The sequence below is a fragment of the Branchiostoma belcheri genome, unplaced genomic scaffold (genome assembly GCF_001625305.1).
Source record: "Branchiostoma belcheri isolate BF01 breed outbred unplaced genomic scaffold, Haploidv18h27 scaffold57, whole genome shotgun sequence".
Classification (NCBI taxonomy): Eukaryota; Metazoa; Chordata; class Leptocardii; order Amphioxiformes; family Branchiostomatidae; genus Branchiostoma; species Branchiostoma belcheri.
The window spans coordinates 47,872-57,961 of record NW_017804209.1 but is presented as its reverse complement, the minus strand read 5'-3'; the positions used below and the strand labels follow the sequence as shown (position 1 = coordinate 57,961).

Genomic DNA, 10,090 nt, shown 5'->3' with positions numbered 1-10,090 from the left:
GTACAGATATTTACCGGTACAGTGCCTTACCTGGTCCCCAGATTAAAGGGCCATACTGTATTAGGCCTAGGAAAAATTTGTGTCTCCTGTTTTCCAACCGACCCTAGAAAAAAAACTTACAACCCAAAACCTGTTTTGGGTGTGGACCCCTGCAAGGAACATGAATAATTTGATTTTTTGAGCTAACCAACCTTTTTTTAGCTCCATGATCTGACACCTGAGTGATCAGTTTTCATTGACATTTAAAATAAAAGTGTCCTCATGCTTTGTTTTAATTTGTTAAACTGTATTGTATAAGTTGGACCCTATATGTCTATAGATATCACTGAAATAAAGAAAAAAATAATCCCTACCTACCTACAGACCCAATTTTTTTCAGGACTGAAACAGGAAACACAAAATCTTTTATCCTAGGCCTTACCTGTATGGTAACTTACCTGGTCCCCAGATGAAAGGACCATACAGATAAAACTAGAGCTGTGTACCCAAATAAATTTTAAAGGAATACCAAAAAAAAAAAGAGTCCAGCGCAGAGCAGCCTGTATGACTGTCAATCATTTTAGGCAGACAAGTAGTGTTTCACAAATTTCGGAAAGTTTACACTGGCCGCTCTTATCAGCCAGGAGGCGGCATGCTTGCCTAACTACATTACATAAGATGATCCATGGAGCCATCAATATCCCTTGTGACAAATACCTCAAACCTGCCCAATAAAAAGGACCAGAGGTAGCCATGATTACAAATTCCAGTTATTCACACACAGCACATAAAGACTGTTTTAAGTTTTCTTTTTTTCCCCGCACGGTAAGCGAGTGGAACCAGCTGCTGGGCCCAGTGGTGAGGGCACCGACAGTAGAGGCTTCTATAGTTCAAAGGCCAGATTAGAAGCCGCCCTGCCATAAACCTTGTACCGCTCCCCCCCCCCTCAGTGATACCTCATTTAGGGGTGGTTAGAGGGTACACAAAAAATTATAGATCAATCCCCCTGATTATGCAAATAGGATCCTTAATTGCATTAGTTATATCTGTTGATCATATTCTCCACCAAAAAACAGTCTTGTCTAAAACAAAAATGCCATTCTAGCATTTCCTCATGAATTATGCATATTATTTGAATAAGTTATGTTTAATGATGTTCACCTTCACTTAACTTCCAAATAGACCAAAATAGACCAAGTATGAAATTAGGTCTTCATTTGCATAATCGATCTCTACCTGTGGTTCGTTCCCATTTACATACATGTATGTCACAATCTTAAGTAGTCCTATCATGGACTGCAGCTGATTTTTAGAATGTCCTCATGAATTATGCAAATGACATACATATTTGCATAATTGTAAAATTATCATGTCACTTAGCATCACTTAAGCTACCTACATTCCAAAAATCATGACGATCCATCCATCAGTTCTTGAGTTATCCTTCTGTAAACATTTTTTCAACAAATGCAACTGCAGTTCCATAGCAAGCAACTAGGGGGCTCAAACTTATATCACTTCTTCCCAAGAACATGAGCTATCTACCATCTAAATTTTATGCCCCAGCATCAGCATGTCCAGATCATGAGATATCAAAACTGAAACTTCTACTGCAGTACTAAGCCGCCAGGGGACCCAAAATGTATTCACTTCGAAGTCTAATCAAGACCTACCCACTTACCAAATACTTACCAAATATCAAGACAATCCATCAAAGCCTTCTCGAGTTATCCACACACACACACACACACAAACATACACACACACACGAACGCCCCTGAAAACATAACCCTCTTGGCAAAGGTAATAAGCATATAATTAGTGTAACTATATACAGGTACAGTATCATCAACTGAGGGATTAACACTGCTCAAAAATCGGAATATCCGGACGTTTCCGGACCTGTACATGTCCCGTGAAACTTGGCGTGCCCGGGTGTGTCCGGGTGTGTGCAGGAAATGTCGGCCACGGCGTGTGCGGGTCTGTGATACCTCCGGACATGCCCGGACACCTGGTAATTAGTCGTGTGTACGGGAATATACGGGCATGCACACGTCACACGTCGCAAGTACTGCCAAACAATAAGGGGTCACCATACATGTAGATCGTTTCGCAAATGCGTAAATTGAGAGGTGCACATGTGTTTTCAAAGCCGGTAAGAAGAACGGGCAAAATGCTGGTTAGAAAACAATATTATTTTCACTCCCGAAATCTACCTAAACATGAGTTCGTTCCATGAACCGAATTACTATCTAAAAGCGTTGTAGGTAACAGGCAACGCAACACAAAGACAAGATATCTAGATTGGATGGTAGAGGAAATCAGCGTTACATTAAAAGTTGGTGAATAGAATAAATGTTGTTTGGGGGCCGATGTCTGCTATAAACTCGCCCTCGCCAGAGTCTGGTTGACTTTTGGGCCACGCCAGGTTTATATAAACTCTGCTAAAGAATCTAGAAGGATATATAAAGCTTGGTATGAACAAGGATTTTATATGAACATGGAGCTTCAACTAGGTTATGATATAACGTCCTTGGTATGAATGGGGTCTAAGTGTATCCCTGTATATATTTGTAACTATAACCCTTGCTATGAACAATGAGTAGATTTCTTTGTGTGGTCCATCGTCTCCCCGCATATATTAACGCCTCATTATACCGGCACCATATTGAATCTACAGTGGGCAAAAACAACAACACAATTACTGATCAGAATTTTACCAAACTAGTCTATTGGGAACCTTCGACCTTGACATATTTCACCTTTGGAAACATGGTCGTTTTCTTTGGTAATGAGAGGGACCGCTCTGGTGTTTTTCAAATATCAGCCCACTTTAGTGTAAAAATAATTTTTGGAAGAGGCAAAAGATGCACGGTTTACTTGTACATTGTTGTCAGATGTGTATTGTGGTGTCATGGTCAGAGACGAGACGGCGCCCATGTCTTATTTACCTTGTTTGTTTGTTTTTATATAAGAGAGGTTTAACTTCCTTGGTTATATTTAATTTTTATACTTTAAGAACACGAAGTTGAAAACATTACACGGGTAAACTGCAAATTATGTGTTGATGATAACATTCCAGACTATTTTATAGCCTATGTTTTTTATTAGTGTGCGTGCAACTTTTACATAATAGACAAGCGGGACATTTCACAACTCTTTGTATATCATTATTCCTGCGGTGACCTGTAAACCAGACCAGCCAATTGCATGCATTTCTCTTTGTTGGGGTTTGAAAAGAGGGCCAATCAACGCTCGGGTCATTATTTTTGAAATCTTTCCGTTACATGCCTGGTTGTGGAGCGTGCATTGTACAACTATCCTGGACACAAGCAAGTCACGCAAGGAACTTAGTGAGAGCATGGAGGTAGAAAAGGGTCCATGGTGAGAGATTGTGTCATATCTCATCATCAACACAGGAATATCGGTATTCAGCGCCTTTCTACGTAAATTGGAGCAGTTTTCAAGACAAGAACGCCGTGGGACACTGGCAAGACGAACTGGGACAAGACTACTCTCCAAGCTGAGGTTGATTGGGAAGATTGTGAACGTCAGAGTATGCCTCGTTCTTTGGAAAGCCGGTAGCCAGGATCCTGGGAACCAGGCTGCGGGCATAGGCGAGCGATAGTCCGCGTGCAAGATAGTATTAGACCGGACCAGAGGACCGATGTACACCCCTCTGGACTATACACTGTGTCCCGACTCAAGGCCGTGCTGTGGCACAAGATGTTCGGCCCGTGGGTCACCGCCTCAGCGAGGCTTGTTGCACAGCGCGGAATAAAGAGCTTGGGACGGCTTCTAACGACTGGTGCCCAGACGAGACTAATATCTGCTCCCGTGACTAGCTGCGTCAATGCAAGACACAGAAGAACGAGACGTACAGTTTGTTTCAGCTGAGCTGAAAGACCGGCCGAAGTACACTGGAAATATTGGAGGCACACAAAACACAAACAAAAAGTCACAAAGCCCAAGCACCATGTACAATTAATAAAGAAAACAAAATTATGCAAACAAGAAGGGGGGATAAACGGCTATGATGCTACTTTACATTACAAAAGGCATATTGGAGGGGGGGGGGACGTGTGCGGGTGTGTACGACCCGTACACGAGCTGATAATGAGGAAGATAATTAGGTGAAAATTACCGCTAATTTATGCATATTTCATACACACACTCAGAGGTACGTGTCACGTATCCGGGCATGTGCAGAGATTTACGGGTGGCGTGTGCAGGCGTGTGCAGGCCTGTACACGGCCCGGACACCTGAGTGGTTCATATCCGGGCCGTGTGCAGGCCCGCACACGCCAATTGTACGGGTCACGCACACCTGGAAATGTCCGTATATTTGGAATTTCCGGGCGTGTGTACGGGAGTATACGACCCGGATACGTCGGTTTTCGTCTAGTGTAAGTATTTTGGGCCTGTACCTAATCAATTTCCAGTACAGTATCGGTACTGCGTAAGGAGTACGGTGTCTTTCCAGATGAAAGGGCCATGCAGATAACATCATACAGATATTAGTTTTATTACGGTCTGCATGCCCTTTTTTTGTTAGGCCTTTTTAGTGTTCGTAATCCATAGGAAGCCTCCCCCAGAATCAAAATACTAGTAATTTGTAAAAGTACATTAGACGCAAAGCACAAAGGCATAAACAACTCAAAAAATTTAACGCAATTTGTAATCGGCAGCGAATATTTTGCGTAACTCGTGATCAAACACCCACACAGATATGACCTATACATCTGGTCTTTTCCAAGCACAAATGACTTGGCATTTGTCATGAGGGTACCTAGGACATACATGCATGATACACTGATTTCATACAGGTTTTTTTCTTCCTAGACCAAACATTTTGGTGTTCCTGTGTCATATTATATAGGTCATGGAGAAATAAAATAGTATGTGTGTTATCTTATCTGCGGGCCAAAGAAATAGGCAAAATATTACACTGATTACACGGCTTATCACTATTGGAGTCGAGCGGGATATGGACGGAGTAATATGCAAAATTATAATTATATGGGTAACGATATATCATGACCTAACGTATTGTATACCCTTGCTAGAATATCAAAACTACTCAACTCCTGGTAACTACTAGATCCGAGGGTCAAATCGGTCTTGACCAACGCGTCAACCTCTCACCCTGGAGCGACTTACCTGTACAATAGAAAACGTATGTTTGGGAAGGTTTACTAGTATTTCCAAGCGTTCGAAGCCAGCCACACCGGTAAACACGGCCGCCATGTTGCCTGCAGTTGACCTCTGGCTGTCGGGTCATCCCGCCAGCCGAACCGCGCGCAATGCATTTATGGAGTGTACTCTGGGTCGAACTCCTCGTTAATCGCGGTACCCTAGCGTACTCGGAGTCCATGATTAGGCAAGGCCCTTGTCTAATCATGGCCCATGATTAACAAACTTTCTTGATAATCATGACAGGATGGGGTGTTAAAAGTACCTTTAAGTTTCTGGACTCGAATAAGCCTTAGGGTAGATTGAGTTTAGATTCACATGTACTCTTTTTTTTGCTTCCAAGCGCATTGCCCATTGGAATACCTATATGCTGATTAACATGCCTTTAACCCTACCTAGACCGGGGGGGGGGGGGCGTAAAAGTGCCCGCGGCAACTTGATGTCACCTAGCGTCTGAACGGCTAGCCGTAGAACGACCAAACTTGGTGACTTTTCCTAAAATATTGTTGGCAACAATTCTCTATCATTGGAATAAGATAATAATTTTTTGTGTTGCCATGGCAACGGGTTTCTGACAGGCATTTTTTGCTAAATTTAGTACTTTTTGTTTCAACAATAGAATTTTATGGGTTTTATGTCAAGTTACTCATGGTTTCTAATATTAATAACATCCCATATAATTTTATGTAAATTTTATCATTAAATATGCATAATTTATGCTAATTTGATGACGTCATTGGCGAAAATCCAAGATGGCGGACCATATCATTAGAACAGGTATATACGGGTTATTTTCATTAAAATTTCATCAATACTTCCATTTCTTTTACAAAAAAGGTTCGAATGACGGTGTTTAGTATGTTTACAATGTATTTTAGGCTTTATCATGAAAAAAAACTATTTTTGAAAATTCAAGATTGATGATCCAAGATGGCGGATATCTTAAATATGCATGACGTCATTTTATGACGTCACCGGTGTTGCTATGGGCAACATAAGACTTAGTACACACTAATATTCTGTCATAAACACTTTTGGTAAAGTTATGTTGTATACCAGGAAGGTTTTCAGGGAAAAACCTATTTAGACGGTTTGGGCCAATAAAATCACATTAATGACGTCATAATGACGTCATATTACGTCATAACGACATAAAAATTGTAGATATGATAAATTTTTACTAGTACACCATTCTCTGAAAATTTGGTGGTCATACGACATACCGTTCGCGAGTTCTTAGGGGGGGGTCAAAAGAGCCCCCCCCCGGTCCCCCCATGTCAAAAAAAGCCCGGTCTAGGTAGGGTTAAATGTGCATTTTGCAGAGCACATTTTCTGGACTCTGGTAAGCTTAAGGGCAGAACACGTATCAGCTTAGATTCATATTAATTGGTCTCCTTGTGCACACATCAATCCAAGAGAAATGTTTAGAAGCGCATTCACATTATAAGAACAAAAGGACGTGGTCTATAAGGGGTCAAGGTTCAAGGTCAGATAGCAAGGTCAAAGCTACCACACTGCGACGGCTATCATATCAAATATATTCCACAGACATCCCTCTTTTTAAAAAAACATAATGAGAACTTGCCAGCTCAGGTGGTACCGGCAGCTCACTTGGCCCATCGAGAATTACTAATAATGATAATGAATGAAGTTCATTGCATATTCATGCCTCTTTGGGACTAAATGCAGTACATTAGCTACAAATAAGGTCATGGGAAAACTTTGTTGTAACTGATTCTCTTTAACAAAGATATTGCGTAAATCAGTGTACAGTGCACTCTACATCAAAGTGAACTTCGTAGTCTCTGCTATTCTGATGCTGGTGTAAAGAAGGACATGGTATGATGATGACGATGCCACTGCCGATGCTTCGTTTCCTAACTAATCGAGTTGGATCTGCAAACATGCACGAGAAAGTGACCAATTTTCCACGCGCCATTTCGCCACATCCGTTCAGCCCGGGCTGTCAGCAGCCCGATCGTGAGCACACGAGGAGCGGTCATTTGACGGTCACAACAATACATTAATCACTGACACCGCGCTACGGTACTAACAGCATCATCCGAACGTGCCACATGCGGGTTGTATAAATGATTCTTATGGTGGTCAAAAGGCTAATTGAGAAAAGGGAATGGAAAAGAGATGAATAAAATGGTTGTGAAAAAGGTGTTCGTACTCACATTGACAATGTCTTAATGTAATCGAAGGTTCTAATTAACAATTAAATGATGTGTCTATGAAAAGTGTCCAGCAGACCGAATTGATCTTCTCGAAAATATAGAATGTCCCAGAAAATACCAAACACTTGAAATGGGTACAGAAAAAAAACAATTTTAGCTATCTTTGCTACACTTTTACTCACAAAATGCAATGCGATCTGATATCAAGAAGGTTGTTTTACGATGATCATTTTTTAGGTTATGTGGATACCACGTTTTACGAGATAAAGAACAAGTAGACTATTATACAGATCCATGTCATTATATCCGGACAACATACTGCAATATAAACTTGATTAAATGTTGGTCATAAACATAGATAATTGTGCACATAATACTTCTAGTATTACATGAGAAGTCATAGCAATAAGTACTGGTGTTGTAATATCTACAGATGGTTTAGGTTAGTAATATATAGATGCTAATCTCTCTAATCATAGTTGATACAACCGTTTGAATCTCCTCATCAACAAGAAGCATTAAAACTACTTAATATTCAAGTTCAAAGGCGTTTTTCAGGCTTTGGTGAGTTCAGATAGGATTGGAACAGCCTGAAGGTGGGTTACTACCTATGAAGCACTTTACGAGAACATAAAAACTAATCAAAGTCAGGGTAGCATAAAAATTTACTACGAACTGCCATTGCCAAGCCGTTGCCTTGTACATGGTACTGTATCTTGTTGAAGTGATTATATCTACGGTTTGAAATAAATGGACTATGCCGTCGATCAACACATGTGAGAACACAATCAGTTGCATACCTCTTATACAATCCCCAATCGCCTGTCGATCAATTGTTTGATTCATGATTCAAGATGTATCTATTGAACATTGCTGTGGAGTCACTGAATTACATTCAATTTAAACTTTTCAACAAATATACGACATTGCACATAATGCGACTCCCTAAAACGGGACAGGAATACGCGGGTGGTGTGTGTTCCAAAAATACCAACTTTGAACATATGAAAATCAAAATCAAAGGTAAACAAACGCTCCTTGCACACCTACTTAATTATGTTTATTAAGTAGTGTTATTATAGGAACATGAATATGGATGTATTGATTTTTCTAATGGTGCGATTTGGTGATTAAAGGAAAACAGAACTTAATGGCAAATTTCATATAGCAGTGATTAATGTATGGAAATAAATAAATAGATAAAGCATGTAACTTAAATCTCGGCAATGAACAGGTACCACATACGCTACGCTTGTTAACTATATTGGATTTTCTCGTACCACAGTACAATTACCAAGTATTGCATATGATATGAAGATAACTTCTTACCTTCTTGTGCAACCAATATATCGTAGATGAAGATGTTCTAGATACTCGTAAAATAAACATGTCATTACGACAGACAGAATCATAATAGCTACTTTTGGACCAAATAGCTTAACCATGATAAATACCTGTATGGCCTAATTGCGTTAGAATGAACGTTTCCCAATATAAGTCATTCGACCTTTGCCTTCAAGTTATCTCTATTTTGAAAAAAAAAAACTTCGTTCTGGAATTACGGAAACAAATCACCTTTCAACTCACCCAAGATACGGCTATTGCAAGTACCAAGACGACGTTCTAGTGGTCTATACTTTAAACACGAATGAGCGGGGAAATGAGAAATGAATCTAGTCCTACCCTCCGCAGTCTAATGGCAGCCCTGCACTCACACGTTCTTCTCGCTACATTATTCCTGTAATGCCATAAAGCACCCAGGGAAATAAATGACTACAGAAGCACTATATTTCTCCATAAACATGACAGCTCGGAGTCCTACTAATGTAGGCGGCGGCGGCAGGGAATACTCAAATGACAAAATGCATGTTACAATTGTGGCGTCGCGCATGTCCTGGGGGACTGATCCTTCTTCCCAACAGAGGCAGAGCAGCTCGTACAGAGGTTGGAGTAGGGCTGGTTTTCCTCGCTTAATGGCTTCTGGAGGAATGCTATCACTACCCGGGGATTTGTTGTTTGGGAGGGAGTCGATGGCTTTGCTAAGCTCATCCATGGAAGGCACTTCGTCGAGCTCCTCCATGATGGGTAGTTCCTCTATGCTGTTGAAGGCCATATCAGAGACCGACGTCTCTTGAGAGTAAAGATCAAGACAGACTACCTGCAGCTCAGTTACAGTGATCTTACCAAGAAGTGTGAGGAAGAGTTTAGCACCCTTGCTTTCAGCACAGAACAGGTGAATATTTTTCACATATTTTGATATAAGGCCACACCGACTTAATTGTATGGATGGCATCTGCGCGCGCATTGATTTTTGCCTGTTCTCAAAAAAAAAAGATCTTGTCCTCTGAGTCCCTCCCCTGGATCCAGGCTGGGGTAGACCATTGTAGTTAGCGACAATACGGAGCTGGTGGTAACTCTGGAGGATGGCACCCAGGGACTGACCCAGGCTACCAGAGCTTCACGACTCAAGAACTCAGTACATTTGTACAGTGCCGATTCATAAGTTCTCAAAAAGGCAGCTTGTCATATACGTGGCTATGTACTGCTGCTAAGTCAAAATACCAGCTTTGTATTCCTGTGGTTTAGTGGCATTTTAATTTTTGGCCGGAATTTTTTTTTTTATTCGCACACGCGCTCTAGTTTGGGGGTCTTCAGAGGATGTCATCCATAAAATTAAGTCAGTGTGGCCTAATGTATAACATTGGTGCTTTTTACCACGAGGATGGTCACCTGACTAA

The 10,090-nt window shown here is 41.0% G+C and overlaps 1 pseudogene; it reads left to right on the top strand.

The window, feature by feature from the left end:
* Positions 1 to 9,214: 9,214 nt before the first annotated feature.
* The window catches only part of LOC109481611, a 6,288-nt pseudogene continuing 5,412 nt past the window's right edge, over positions 9,215 to 10,090 (top strand).